General features: G+C 41.4%; 1 pseudogene; it reads right to left on the reverse strand.

Moving 5' to 3' along the window:
* Positions 1 to 553: 553 nt before the first annotated feature.
* Positions 554 to 707, reverse strand: LOC126482857 (U2 spliceosomal RNA; annotated as a pseudogene).
* Between the last annotated feature and the right edge of the window lie 15,778 nt (positions 708 to 16,485).

Consider the following 16,485-nt stretch of genomic DNA (forward strand, 5'->3'; position numbering starts at 1 on the left):
AATGTAGTATTGGGGAAACACAGAGATTATGATCTAAAATATGAATGTTAATCTGATTGACAGTGTTGCTAAAGTGAGAAGTGGCATACCACCTCTCAGTCTTCAGCTGTCTGACGATGGTTACCACCAATTTTGGTATCAGAGGAAATGGCTACCTAGCATATGGGAAGCCTCCTGAAACGTCGTGGAAGTGTCTGTAATAGTTAACTGGCAAGCTTAATCCGCCTGCAGGAAAAAAGTACTCACCATGGAACGGCACTCTCATGAGCCATTTCATTAATTAGTTAATAAATTTGATGTAAATGACGTGCTGCAAGTGGGTGGAAGAGAGGACGAAGGTACCAAAATTATGATTCGAGAGTTGGAGTAGTAAAGACGAGATTTTCTGTTGTTGCGAGGTATTTTAACGGAATTTCAATCTCTCATCGTAATAAAATGAGCTATACTACCGAATTTATAAAGTGATATGTAGTATAAACCTGATAACTTCTCTGTCTTGCTAACTTTAGTGACTTCTTAGGTGATGAGGCATTTGGTTACTTTAAGGGAGTTGAAAAGGAAGGAGGCATCCTGTGATACAGGCAGAGCATGCTCTTAGGGGTCCATTGTGAACCAAAAATGAGTTTAATATTCTAGTCCTGTGATGCAGGACGTGGCAGATATTAAACTGGTAGGAACAGATTTTTCTACCTGGTGAGAGAAGACTTAAATGAAACCTAGCCTACGCCATCGTGTTGTATAGGAATTTCACGAGAAGCAACGACACTGTAGCGATGTGACAATGTGTTTATTGTCCAATTTCTTCTGTCTTTAAAAAACTCATGTAAAAGGGAGGAATCTACGTTTCACGAGAGTAGTTCAGAGTGTATGGACAACAACATGTACATTTCGGATTGAGTAAAGTGGATTTTTTAAACTGAGGAGTCTATGTCAAGGTTGGGACTGTTAGTCTGAGTCACGCCTGTTTGCCTCACATTGTGCCACAGTGAGTGGCAGGAATTGGCACGAGGCCTCAATCGGCCAGAATCCCATGGGCTGTGAGTGGCAGTTACAAAGAAAAGTTCCTGCTAACTAGCTCTTGCCTGCAGCCATAGGGACAAGTCTCAGTTGTGGCGCCCTCTGGATGACTAAATAGCGAAGTAACAAGTACAGTGGGTGAGTGGCGACAGATGTGGACGTGTGTATTGGTGTATTGTGCGAGAAGATTCATTATGACGAGTCTTTGTGCTGGACGATTTTTCCCCCACGTAAATTGGTCGATTGACTGCCTGGTGACATCCCGCGACCTCTGAGCATCTAATAGGGCCAGTGTAAGGATGCTGGGGGATGGGCGTACAGCTTCCAGCATGACCAGTGTGGGTGTGGGTTTATCCCAGCTGGTGCGCGGGCAGCCACCCGGCAGTCGGCTTACAGTACATGCTTCATGATTAGGAGTGTGTGATCATAAGGTTTGTTTTCAACAGATATATTTAGTTTCCGCAACCGCTTCGGTCGCAGGTTCGAATCCTGCCTCGGGCATGGATGTGTGTGGTGTCCTTAGTTAGGTTTAAGTAGTTCTAAGTTCTATGGTACTGATGACCTCAGAAGTTAAGTCCCATAGTGCTCAGAGCCATTTGAACGATTTTGTTTAGTTTCAGGTGAAAAAATTGTGATGGAGGAGGGTGCTTCTTTTCTCAAACATCAGTGCATACAATAATGGCTCTGAGCACTATTGGACTTAACATCGGAGGTCATCAGTCCCCTAGAACTTAGAACTACTCAAACCTAACTAACCTAAAGACATCACATCACCGTATCGGTCGCGCAGTTCCAGACTATAGCGCCTAGAACCGCTCGGCCACCATGGCCGGCTTCAGTGCATACAAGACCTTGGATATATTTCACGTTACAATATATGTTCAGAATGTTTGCATGTGACTGTCAAATGTTGAAAATGTGTTTTATTATGAAGAAGAATCATAGTAAAGTGGGGGTAAGTGTCTTAAACGATAAATTTGACTCTGTAAAATGTTAAACAAGTAATTCGATAGATTAGTGCCTATGGATTATTTCCCGCCATTTTTGGTATCTCAGTTCCGCCAGCTCTCAGTTTGTCCCCAGCATTAACCAATAGGAATACGGTATACCGAGGAGGGATGAAAACATCTGTCTGTGTGTTTGGACACATTGATTCACGCACAAACTGGTAGTAGGCACTTGAGAGAGACAGAGACAGAAAGTGGGACTTGAACTTCTTGGTCAGAGAAATGCCGCCACCTGGTTCTTTGTTTGGGACCTCAAGATCAAAGGAGGCCGACATGGGCTCCATGGTCAGAGGTAGTTAGTATCAGGATCTGTAATTAAGACATTGGGCAGTGCTTGGCCTCCGTGGCGGCGCCCAGACGATGGACGCGTGTGCAGGCGACCATAAATGGCTGGTAACATACCACACTTCATTGTATCCATCAGTGCTTACTGTTATTAGGTCTTTGGAAGTGGAGGAAAATGTGAGCTCTGTCCAAATGGGGGAGCCCTGTCTCCAGCAAACTGATTAAATAAAGAATCATCACTGATTTGAATTTCATGATGTGGGATGGTTCTTCCCCAGCACAGACGGAGCCTTTTTCCAGCCAGTTTCCAGAAGGGGGATGGAGGGGGAGTGGGGGAGGGGAGGGCTGTGGGATTTGCCAGAGTGGGAGGGATAAATTAATTGATCAGTGTAATCAATTAGACAATTCATTTGATACCAAAAGTGTGCTTCTATCGAGGAGGGTGAGGGGGAGTTGGGAATTTCCAAGAGAGGTGGGGAAGGAGGTTAGAGAGGGGATGGCGTGGGAGGTTTCTCAGAAGGATAGTTTATCCTCAGGGGGTCATAAATCAACCCCCAGGGGGTCATAAACCACTTAGCATAACATTAGGTTTAGGGGAGCAGGAATGGGGAGGAGAGGTCGTTGAATTGATCAATTTAATTAATTGGCATATCAATCTGATATCAAAAGAGCACCAGGATCAGCCTAGCTCTGCTACTGACATACTAACTATTGGCTGGTGGCTATAATGTCCTGCTAATCAGTGCAAAAAATATGCAGTATCAGCAACAAGATGGTCAAATAATCTGTAATGTGAAAATTTGTAAATTCTTGTGACTCACGATAGATAGCTAGTTTTCTCTGAAGTTTTGCTTTCAGTATCTGATATACAAACAGATTGAAGCTGTTTTTCACCGTCAGGCAATGTTTGTAGCAATTTATTTCACCCTGGTACGACATACAGTATTATATCCTGGGGTAGTAGGGAGATTCAGCGACAGAGACTGGAGTGGAAGTCGTAAGTAAGAATTTAATGAGAATGGAGTGTGGTGGGCCAGACTTATAGGGTAGGACAGGTAGTATGGTAGATGGAGCAAGCAAATTCTTTGGTGCATTTGAAGATACAAGGCACATGACCTAATGGAAGGTGAGTACATGGCATTACAAAACTTATAGCAGCAACGTGGATGCTGATCGTTGAAGACTGTAAGCCATGTAAAAGTCTTAAGAAGGCCCTTATCCACAACATGCTGTCAGATGGATAACAATGAAGCAACTGGAAACTGTTGGAAAGTCTATATTACATTATAGATGAAAAAAATCTGTAAGATGCAGTGGACTGAAATGTCGCCTCCCCCTACCGTCCCTGCACACGCACACACACATATATATATATATATATATATATATATATATATATATATATATATATATATATATATATATATATATATATATACTCCTGGAAATGGGAAAAAGAACACATTGACACCGGTGTGTCAGACCAACCATACTTGCTCCGGACACTTCGAGAGGGCTGTACAAGCAATGATCACACGCACGGCACAGCGGACACACCAGGAACCGCGGTGTTGGCCGTCGAATGGCGCTAGCTGCGCAGCATTTGTGCACCGCCGCCGTCGGTGTCAGCCAGTTTGCCGTGGCATACGGAGCTCCATCGCAGTCTTTAACACTGGTAGCATGCCGCGACAGCGTGGACGTGAACCGTATGTGCAGTTGACGGACTTTGAGCGAGGGCGAATAGTGGGCATGCGGGAGGCCGGGTGGACGTACTGCCGAATTGCCCAACACGTGGGGCGTGAGGTCTCCACAGTACATCGATGTTGTCGCCAGTGGTCGGCGGAAGGTGCACGTGCCCGTCGACCAGGGACCGGACCGCAGCGACGCACGGATGCACGCCAAGACCGTAGGATCCTACGCAGTGCCGTAGGAGACCGCACCGCCACTTCCCAGCAAATTAGGGACACTGTTGCTCCTGGGGTATCGGCGAGGACCATTCGCAACCGTCTCCATGAAACTGGGCTACGGTCCCGCACACGGTTAGGCCGTCTACCGCTCACGCCCCAACATCATGCAGCCCGCCTCCAGTGGTGTCGCGACAGGCGTGAATGGAGGGACGAATGGAGACGTGTCGTCTTCAGCGATGAGAGTCGCTTCTGCCTTGGTGCCAATGATGGTCGTATGCGTGTTTGGCGCCGTGCAGGTGAGCGCCACAATCAGGACTGCATACGACCGAGGCACACAGGGCCAACACCCGGCATCATGGTGTGGGGAGCGATCTCCTACACTGGCCGTACACCACTGGTGATCGTCGAGGGGACACTGAATAGTGCACGGTACATCCAAACCATCATCGAACCCATCATTCTACCATTCCTAGACCGGCAAGGGAACTTGCTGTTCCAACAGGACAATGCACGTCCGCATGTATCCCGTGCCACCCAACGTGCTCTAGAAGGTGTAAGTCAACTACCCTGGCCAGCAAGATCTCCAGATCTGTCCCCTATTGAGCATGTTTGGGACTGGATGAAGCGTCGTCTCACGCAGTCTGCACGTCCAGCAAGAACGCTGGTCCAACTGAGGCGCCAGGTGGAAATGGCATGGCAAGCCGTTCCACAGGACTACATCCAGCATCTCTACGATCGTCTCCATGGGAGAATAGCAGCCTGCATTGCTGCGAAAGGTGGATATACACTGTACTAGTGCCGACATTGTGCATGCTCTGTTGCCTGTGTCTATGTGCCTGTGGTTCTGTCAGTGTGATCATGTGATGCATCTGACCCCAGGAATGTGTCAATAAAGTTTCCCCTTCCTGGGACAATGAATTCACGGTGTTCTTATTTCAATTTCCAGGAGTGTATAATATGGTTCACATTATTACATTTATCACTATATAACACACGCCACTCCTCCAGCGGGATGTCATCCCATAGAACGATGAAAACAGACATCTGTTTTTGATAATTATACATCACTCGGTACTACTACAACAAAGGTAAAATTCATTACTCACTCAAGGCCAGAACAGAAGACTCCTCTGTCGTCTGTAAATCAATTTGTAGTTCTATCAGTTAACATATCAGGCTAATTTTTACTCGATCTACCTACGATTTTTGATAACACTGTTAGAACTATTAGCTTCAAAACGTTGCTCGTTGCTACAAGCAGCACAATGATCTGGGCGAATTGTAATCTGCGGATTGTTTCCACTTATATGACAAAGGTAAGTTTCAACTTAAGCTAGGCGCTTCGAAGACGTTCCCTCTTGTCATCAATGAAGGTACTATCGCACAATCTTAGGAGTGTTCAGCATTGATCAAACGTACGGCCTCCGTCAACGTCATTTAACCATAGGTGCGGTGTAAAAATGAATTTAAGGAGCCTATACCTCTATAAGAAGATGATGCGGTGTTGACTTACATTCTGCCAATTAAATTTCGGTCTAATGAGTTAAAAACTGCTTTCTTTTGAAAAATATACGATACCAGCGAAAAGTGCTCCTATCGGAGCACAAAAAACGAATATGTTCCTGTTTATTTTTAAATAATGCCTGAAAAGTGGAAAATCAGCTGCCTCATTCTACTTTCCTCGGTACCTTTCAGAATTTGCCCAAAACTTTTAACAAGTGAACACTTTCGTGCTTTTTTTTTTTTTTTAACATTCAACACAGCTCAAACTCTCACGAGCTCTTCTAACTGTAGCTCACTCACATCCACTAGTCCATCGCTGTTAGTCGCTCATACCCATCCACTTTCAGTTGCCCTTTGTCACTCACTTATTCAGCCTCACTTATTGTCATTATGTCTTTGTGCCTCTCAGTCATCGTCTCCTATGTCACAGCCACAGTCCACTTCGTTCTTCTCTACTACTGCGGTATTTTATTACTGTCACTGTCTCCTTGTTACTTCTTACTACTAATATTTGATTCCTTCCTTCTTTCTGTTGTTGTCTGTTCTTACTGTCACTGTCTCTCCCTTCCTCGTTGTCCTTGTCATGTACCCCGTCTCTCATTTTCACTGGCTCCCACGCACTTCCAGTTTCTCCTTATTCCTTCCCTTGTGGCACTTCTTCTTCTTCTTAGGGTGTCGATGACAACCATGTAAATGACATCAAATGCCCGATCCCCTGGCCTCACGATGCCTGAGGAGATGGTGTAAATAGGGCAGTGTAGGAAAAGGATCATCATCTGTTTAACAACAAACGCACAGAACACAGCTTAGTTACCGCAGTGTCTCCATTTTAACATAGAAATTTTCCTTCAGCCAACGCCTACGCAAAGACGAATTAACTGATCTACATGCTGACCATGACAGGCTGTTTCCTGGGGTAGCTCCTCTTTTGGTGGAATCCAATCAATTTTAGCTCTTTGCTGCCAGTGTAGAAGCCTCTCTTCCGCCTTTGACTTCACCAAGAAAGAGGTACTTGAGATGAAGCTTCTCCTACTTCGAAGACGTAGAGCAACAGTTTCATGCCCGTGAAGTGGAGGTCTGTCGTCAGTATCGACATGCTGTAGCATGCATACCCATAGGCGCTTACCTTCTAGTCTGACGGCAAACCTACGAAGATGCTTGACTGATTAACAACAATGAGACTAAGCTTGTGAAGATCTACTTCTGATAAGTTTAGCTAAACATTGGTGAATGTTACAAAAGCGCCACAGCGTATTGATTGACAATAAGGGTACGTAACTTCTGAAAGAGAATATGCATGACCATCGTTATTGAAAGATAAAGATTATTTCACTGGATCATGCAGTTCATCTGAAATAGCTACACTCACACATCTCTACACAATTCTGCTTGAATTAACCATGGCTTATATTGCGCGTTTTATCATTACGCGTTTTATTGCTGCCGTGCCAAGGTCTTTATGATTTATAGGAATGCATTTTTGAAATTTTCCTTAAATTTGATCGTGGATCCACTAGCACTGAAGGTGACAAACTTATTGATGAACTCAATAAAAGACTTACTGCAGCCTCTATAAAGTAGGGTGTTTGATTGATGTAGGGTATGACCGCAGGACAGAAGATCATCTGAAATTGAAAGTCTACTATTCTCTCTTTGATGCACATCAAAATAAAGGATTACGAGAAAGGATCACGTTTCGGAAGATGACAGCAAAAAATGTTTTAGTACTAACGCCGATAGTACGTTGCCTGCGAGTGGAAGGACGGGGCCAAATAAAGGGTGAACATCATTCGTATGAAGACTTTTATTGATACTTGCCAGCGAAATACTTTATTAATTAGGCCAACAGGACCTTGACATATTAAAACAAAACTGTTAATTTAAACAACATTACTTAAAAACGTTACTTATAGTCGATCAACAATTTACCAAATATTTCCGTGAGATCAAATAACAAAAGGTTATCGTGTTTATTTATATACTTGCCCTCAAGTCTCCAAAAGTCATTCATGGTAACGTGATGCAAGAAAATTTAAATTTACAACAAATGTTATTCTGTTTCCAAAAACATAAAAATCTTGTGTGCCACTGGTTACTCTTGTCAAAATATATACAGCAAATTTTAATAAGAGAAGCGAGATAATATTTCAGCAATTGAAGTTACATAACATTCTCTTCAAAGGTTCTGAGAGAACAGGGCAGGGGTGGCAATACCGAAAGGTCAGCGATAAGCGCAGGGTGGACAGCAGATAGATGGAAAGAGTACAATGAAGGTCCCTATGAGGGGGAGGAATTGTCTGATGACGTTATAGAGCAACAAACTGGAGTCTTTCGCCGCACACTCTGCTTAACAGCTCATGCACGCAAGTTGCTGACAAGAACAATATGCAGCAGAATGGGTAAGAAAATTAGGATATATTAGATGAAAATCAGTTTGGCTTCAGGAACCGCAAAGACACCACAGGGGCAGCCCTGACGTTGCACTTGACAGTGGAAGAAAGACTGAATATAAATCAAGACACTTGCATACTATTTGTCGAGATCTAAAAAGTATTTGACAATGTAAAATTATGCAGGATCTTCGAAATTCTGAGAAAAACTGGAGTAACTGTAGGGAAAGGTGAGTAATACACAACATGTACGAGAAACAAGAGAGAAAGATAAGATTAGAAGACCAAATACAAAGTACCGGATTAAAAAGGATGTAGGACGGGGATACAGACTTTCGCCCCTACTGTTCAGTCTATACATCAAAGAAGCAATGACGGAAATAAAATAAAAGTAGAAGAGAGGGCTTAAAATACAGAGTGAAAAGATATCAATGAACATACTTGCAGATGACGTTAATATCCTTAGTGAAAGTGAAGAAGAATTGCAGCATCTGTTGAATGCAATAATCAGTCCAGTGAATACAGAATATGCATTGTGAGTAAACCGGAAAAAGATAAAAGTAATGAGAAGTAGCAGAAATAACAATAGCGGTAACTTAAGATCAATATTGATGATCATGAGATAGACGAAGTTAAGGAATTCTGCTCCCTTGGAAGCAAAATAACCCATTACAGAGGAAGCAAATAGGACATTAAAAGCGGACCAGCACCGGCAAGAAAGGCATTCCTGGACAAGAAAAGTCCATTAGCATCAAACAAAAGCTTTAATTTGAGGAGGAAGATTAGATTAGATTAGTACTTGTTCCATAGATCACGAATACGACACTTCGTAATGATGTGGAACGTGTCAGGTTAATAAAAGGTGTCTATACAAGATATTACATTAGACAAAATATTACATGACACTCAATAGTTTTTTTGTGGAGGTTGGGAAATTACCCACTTACTATATCCAAAAATTCACCTAATGAGTAGGAGTTGCCATTAAGAAATTCTTTTAATTTCCTTTTAAATGCTATATGGCTATCTGTCAGACTTTTGATGCTATTAGGTAAGTGACCAAAGACTTTTGTGGCAGCATAATTTACCCCTTCTGAGCCAAAGTTAGATTTAACCTTGAGTAGTGAAGATCATCCTTTTTCCTAGTGTTGTAGCCATGTACACTGCTATTACTTTTGAATTCGTTCGGATTGTTAATAACAAATTTCATAAGTGAATATATATATTGAGAGGCTACAGTGAAGATTTATAGCTCTTTAAATAAGTGTATGCAGGATGATCTTGGATGAGCTCCAGCAATTATTCTGATTGCATGCTTTTGTGCAATGAACACACTTTTACTCAATGATGAGTTACCCCAGAATATGATGCCATACGAAAGCAGAGAATGAAAATAGGTGTGGTAAGCTAATTTACTCAGATGTATATCGCCAAAATTTGCAATGACCCTAATAGCATAAGTAGCTGAACTCAAACGTTTCAGCAGATCCTCAGTGTGTTTTTTTTTCCAGTTCAACCCTCATCAATGCACACCCCTAGAAATTTTGAGTATTCTACATTAGCTACCGATTTCTGATCGAAGTCTATATTTATTAATAAGGTCATTCCATTTACCGTGTGGAACTGTATATACTGTGTTCTGTCAAAGTTTAATGAGGGCCCATTTGCAGAGAACCACTTGATGGTTTTCTGAAAAACATCGTTTAGAATTTCACCAGTTAATTCTTGTCTGTCGCGTGTGATAGCTATACTTGTATCATCGGTAAAAAGTACCAGCTTTGCATCTTCGTGAATATAGAATGGCAAGTCATAAATATATATTTCGAACAGCAGAGGACCCAAGACCGAACCTTGCGGCACCCCATTCTTGATTGTTCCCCAGTTTGAGAAATAACCAGTTTTTTGCATATTATGTGAACTGTTTATTTCAACTTTCTGCACTCTTCCAGTTAGGTATGATTTAAAGCATTTGAGCACTGTCCCATTCATACCACAGTACTTGAGCTTATCTAGAAGTATTCCATGATTTACACAATCAAAAGCCTTTGATAGATCACAAAAAAACCAACGGGTGACTTCTGGTTACTCAGAGCATTTAATATTTCATTAGTGAAAGTATACATAGCATTTTCCGTTGAAAACCCCTTCTGGAAACCGAACTGATATTTTGTTAAAACTTTATTTTTGCAAAGGTGTGAAGCTACTCTACAATACATTACTTTTTCAAGAATTTTGGATAAGGCAGTCAGAAGAGAGATTGGGCGGTAGTTGTTGACATCAGACGTATCCCCTTTTTTATGAAGTGGTATAACAATGGCATACTTCAGTCTATCTGGGAAAATACCCTGCTTCAGAGAGCTATTACATATGTGGCTAAGAATCCCACTTATTTCTTTGGAACAAGCTTTTATTATCCTGCTGGAAATGCCATCAATCCCATGTGAGCTTTTATTCAAGAGAGATTTTATTATCTTCCTAATTTCAGATGGAGAGGTGGGTGGAATTTCAATTGTATCAAATGGTGTGGGTAAGGCCTCTTCCATTAACTGCCTTGCTTCTTCTAATGAACATTTAGATCCTACTTTCTCTACAACATTTAAAAAATGATTATTCAAAATGTTTTCGACTTCTGGGGATTGTTTGAGATGTGGTGATAGAGAAGAATGTTGAAAATTAAATGGAATGATAAGGTAAGGAATTAGATGATTCTCTGCAGAATCGGCGAAGAAAGGAACAATTGGAAAATACTGATAAGTGGAATACAGGATGACAGGACTTGTCTTAAGATATCAGGGTGTAACTGCAGTAGTACTAGACGAGCTTTGCAGAGGATAAAAAAACTGTAGAGGAAGATGGAGCTTGGAATATATACAACATAGGTAGAAGAGAAAGAAGTTGGGATTGGAGTGAGGTTCATGTCGGGCTGAATCGAACGAGTCAGATGACTGATGACTTAAAAAAAATTTTTTTTTTCACTTGCTTTATTGCTGTACTGATGAAATCGATGTGAAAGACGAATACCTTCTTAATACTAATTTACATTTTTTCACTTTCCATTTTTATTATCCCCACTTCAGTTTTGATTCTGTAAATTGTATGTCTATCTCTGCACTTCGCCTCAATCTTTTAAGTATCCTGAACGTCTTACTTCACCTTACAATGTAGAAGACTTTCTGCAAGTCCACAATCGCTAGGAAAGAATTCCCATTTTTCTCCTGTCTGCCTTCCATTACTAAGCCCAATTTCAGAATTTGTTACCGTATTTTTTTTCTTCATGTTGATGAATAACTTATTTCTATCATTTTTCTGGACAGTTCCTCCTCTGTTGTACAAGCCTTCGATGTACTGCCACCTTTCTGCTCTTTCTTCTGAATTTCATGGCATTTTATCTGCACAACGTAGGTTAGCTCCTTTATATTTTAGGCCGAAGTCGGACTTAATAGGCCGGCCGAAGTGGCCGAGCGGTTCTAGGCGCTACAGTCTGGATCCGCGCGACCGTTACGGTCACAGGTTCGAATCCTGCCTCGGGCGTCGATGTGTGTGATGTCATTAGGTTAGTTAGGTTTAAGTAGTTCTAAGTTCTGTGGGACTGATGACCTTAGAAGTTAAGTCCCGTAGTACTCAGAGCCATTTGAACCATTTTGAACCAGACTTAATATTTTGAACGCCACGTTGACTTTTGCCTATAAACACATCTTTCTCTACGTCTCTTCGCGTTAACTGAGTCTTCTATTGCTTCCTTGTAGAACAAACTTTATATTGTGACATGCACAATATTCTGTACGTTCTTCAGTATTAATTTATTTTGGTAACCGGTTTTTGGCTTACAATGCCATCATTAGATTTTAAATAAGATTGTGGTCTTTTAACCGAAAACCGGTTAACAAAATATATTAATAATGTAGAATATAAAGCATATTATGAGTTCGCTTATAAGCTTCCACACGTTTCTCTCATTCATTCCAGCTTTTTTACACTTCCTGTTAATTTCATTCCGAGGCAGTCTACACTGCTGCGTTCCTACCACATTCTTAATATTCTTACTTTTTCTTCCACCACCCTTAAGATTGTGTGTTTCCTCAGTCACTCATGGCTTCTTCGCCTCTACTTTCGTTATACCTACGGTGCCATATCTTGCCTTGATTATTATGTTATTCTTCACTACTTTCCACCTCTCGTCCTCTGAACTACTCTCAGTTCCTTTGCTTAGGCCATCGGTTACTGCCTCAGAGGATTTCCATTTCATATAATTCATTTCGTCGCACAGTCCTTCGTCTTTATGTTCTTGTAATTCACCCTGCTGTTCATCACTACAAAATTTCGGTATGAATAATGATCAGTATTAATAACGAAGATGCTACAACTACTGCTATCGCCACCACCACAACAACAACAACTACTACAAGTAATATAATAATAATATAGTAGTAGCCGTGTTGAGTTGATAGTCTCCCATCGGGCGCCTCCCCAGGTGGCGAATAAGGGAATGCTCTCCAGATATGGAGGGTATCGGGGAAATAAAATACCCGGGGTGGACCAAAACTATCAACCGAAATCCACTAGCGTCTGCCTGGTATCCAGCGGTTAGGGGTCAGCGTCTGTTCGCCTAGATGGTGATCTCAACAATCAAGTCGTATTCCTCGTGATATTTCCTCGGAAGGACCACCACAGAGCTAGTTTTCAACTTTAAAACCAAACATGAAGATAACACAAGGAATGAATCCACTACCCCAGGCACCAGTCGGAAGGCTGGCTTTACCTGGTCATCGGATTTCGGGGGACCAGGAGCATCATGTTACGCCTAAGGTTGAGAACCAGACGACGTCCAAATTATTACACACAAAACAAAGACACTTCATCGGTACACTTAATACTAATACTCTCTTCAAACTGGGCAAGATCAAACAACTTACAGACGTGCTGCAAAAATTCCAGATCAAAATCCTTGCAATCCAGGAAACACGATTTACCGACGAAAACCATTTTGACACAGACAACTACAGGATCTACAAAGGAAAACCAGCAGTTAAAACTAACGAGAAAGGACTCAGACAGTTTGGTACAGCATTTGTAGTCCACAAATCTATCAGCGACTCTGTCATTGACTTCCAGTCTGCCTCAGAACGTATATCAACGCTTTCCGTCAAATCGGCCAACAAAGCATATACCTTGATCAACGCACACGCACCCACAAATAACCATAACAAGAAGAACCCCCAGAAAGTTGATGACTTCTGGAACGACCTTGAAGAGACGACAAACAAAATTGCCAAACACCATGTAATAATCTTGTTAGGCGACTTTAACGCACAATTAGGCAAAGAAAAGAAATACAGGAGAATCACCGGAATCCATACAGCTCACAAGAGAACTAACAAGAATGGGGAAAGATTGATAAGCTTTTGCGAAAATTTCTGCCTCGTAATTATGTCAAAACAATTCAAAAAACCCAACAAGAAACTGTATACTTGGAAGTCGTCCAACACAATGTTGGGTGAATTCCAGACAGACCATGTGGTCATCTCCAAGGGTACGACAGCAGAAATTCTGAATGTGAAAATGAGAAGAGGATTTTTTTAATTAGACCACCATCTTGTACACATAAAGACCAGATTCCAGCCCAATAGAAAAAAAAAAAACTAAACAAAGTGCTGAGACCAGACCCCGAATACATAAAACTCAACAACGAAAACATCTTACACGAAATTAGTCAGACAAACACCACAAACTGGACAGAACTTATGGACGTCCGCAAATCCGCGATGAAATTGGGTCAACCCCGAGAAGGAGAAAACACAGGTGGTGGAATATAATATGTGACCAAGCAATAGAAGAAAGGACCAATGCCTGGAAAAAACTTCAATAGTCACAAAACATCAGAAAAATGGCAACGATTTCTAGTAATCCGAAAACAAACATCGAAAACTATTCGGAGGTAAAAAAGAAATTATCACAAATGGCGACTAGATGAGGTAGAACAAGACTTTAAGATGAACGACACCAGGAATTTTTATAAGACATTTAAATAACATATTGCAGGATACCAGCCACCCAATCTTTGCTTGAAGAAACCGGGTGGTTCAGTAGAAACTAACACGAAGAATAACTGCCAAATCCTCGCAGACTATTTCAACAAACTTCTCAACTGCGAAAGACCTACAGAGGATATTCACTACCACACATCTACACCAAATCCCGACGCTAAGCCACCAACCGTCAACGAAATAGTAGAAATTATTAAGACACTGAAAATCAACAGAGCCCCTGGAGAAGATGGAATTATTGCAGAACTATGGAAACTAAATGATGAAAGATTAACACGAAAAATCCAGAAAATCGTATGAAACATTTGGGAAACAGAACAGATCCCTTCTGAATGAAAATGCGCACTCATCCATCCACTCCACAAAAAAAGGGGACAAAACTGAACCAAATAATTAAAGGTGTATCATGAATAGATTACAAGAACTAGCTGACCCACAAATAGGAGAATACCAGGCTGGTTTTCGCAAGGGACGATCATGCATAGAGCAGATCTGGAATCTGAAAATGATTCTCCAGATGAGAAACACCCGAAACACTGCGGTCACTTTCGTGGAATTTAAAAAGGTCTACGACTCAATAGACAGAGTAGCGCTCTGCAACACGCTGGAAGAATTCAGCATTGACAGAAAGACGAGAGTAATCATTTGGCAAACATTAACTGACACAGTCTCCAAGGTTAAATTTATGGGGGATATCTCTGAACCATTTGAAATCTAAACTGTAGTGCGACAGGGTGACGGACTTTCACCATTACTCTTTAATATCATTCTTGAAAAAATTATCAGGACATGGGAAAAAGAAGTCAAAGGAATCCAAATTGTCATTAGAAAAGATAATAGATTGAATGTGAAGTGTTTAGCTTTTGCAGATGATCTTGCAATCCTCACAAATAATAGAAAAGAAGCCACTAACGCCATAGAGAAGTTACACGAAATTTCACAAAGAACTGGCCTGCAAATCTTGTATGAGAAAACCCAGTACATAGAAAGAGTGCCACAAGACAAATTGTCTATTGTGACAACCCATGGGAAAATCGTACAAGTACCACATTTTAAGTACCTAGGAGAAATCTTCCAGTCATCAGGGATAAACCTAAAGGCCAATGAAGAAAGAATAAAAAAACTATAGAAAGCATATAAACTCACGTGTAACTATTATAACAAAACGTCCACATCCATTAAAGCAAAATTGAGGCACTGCAACTCTTTCGTACTTCCAGAGGCACTTTATGCATCTGAAACAACACAAATAGGTGGGCAAACTAAAATCAAAGAAATAGAGAAACAAGAAAGGAAAATTCTCAGGAAAATTTTTGGCCCGATACAAGAGCAAGGAATCTGGAAGGAGCGACCAACATCAGAATTATATAAATACACAGACAAGATTACGGGATACAATAAGGAAAAGAAGTATGCTGTTCTACGGACATATCCACAGGATGAATGGAAACAGATTTTCAAAGCGAATTCTTAAAGTCATCAACTCAGGCAGGGGAAAAACAAAATCGATAAAAGAAGTTGAATAGGACCTCAGACAAGCACACAAAACAGTGAACGATGCAGAAAATAGAACTGAATTCAGAAACATGTTCAAAAAAACATAAATTTGACACCACAACGCAGAAGAGACCAGGATACAAACGGACAGCGGAGCGAAAGAAACAACACAGTGAACACATGAAACTGCAAATGGGAGCTGAAGTAGATGGAAGCATTGTTAGTGGAAAGCTGCTGCTGTGACAGAGTCAAAGCTGTTGATTTTGTGCGAGTTGTTTACCGGAAATCATTTGGAAACTTTTTCAAAGTCGCACTCTACGAAGTTCGTCGACATAGCAGGGAAAATTACCATTATACCTGTGTGCGACGAAGAAAGTGAAGCGAAATTTTATCTCTGCTAATTTGCTCTAAGAGGTCTGTTTGCATAATTAACCACTGCTTTACTGGTACGCTTTAACTACGCTTCAGCGCTTCGCTGCAATTAACGCCGGGTGCAACAGCGTTTTCTCCGTACCTGGCAGTACCTCTACCCTCGCAAGGTGCGCTTTTCTACACCGTGCCATCAGCTCCTGATATTTTCTTTTCAAATTGTACGCGGTTTGCTTTTTCAAATACTATTCACCTAGTAAGTACAGTTCATAAATCAATTTTACATTGGCATCTTACCTCCACCAACACTGATTATGCACTGAGGTGACAAAAGACGTGAGATAATACAAATATACTGAGGGCGGTAATGTCTCGTACACAAGGCATAAAAGGGCAGTACGTTGGCGGAGTTCGTGTGAAGAGGTGTCCGGCGTGATTATGGTCGCACGATGGGAACTAACAGACT

This window comes from Schistocerca serialis, chromosome 5 (assembly GCF_023864345.2).
Source record: "Schistocerca serialis cubense isolate TAMUIC-IGC-003099 chromosome 5, iqSchSeri2.2, whole genome shotgun sequence".
Lineage (NCBI taxonomy): Eukaryota > Metazoa > Arthropoda > Insecta > Orthoptera > Acrididae > Schistocerca > Schistocerca serialis.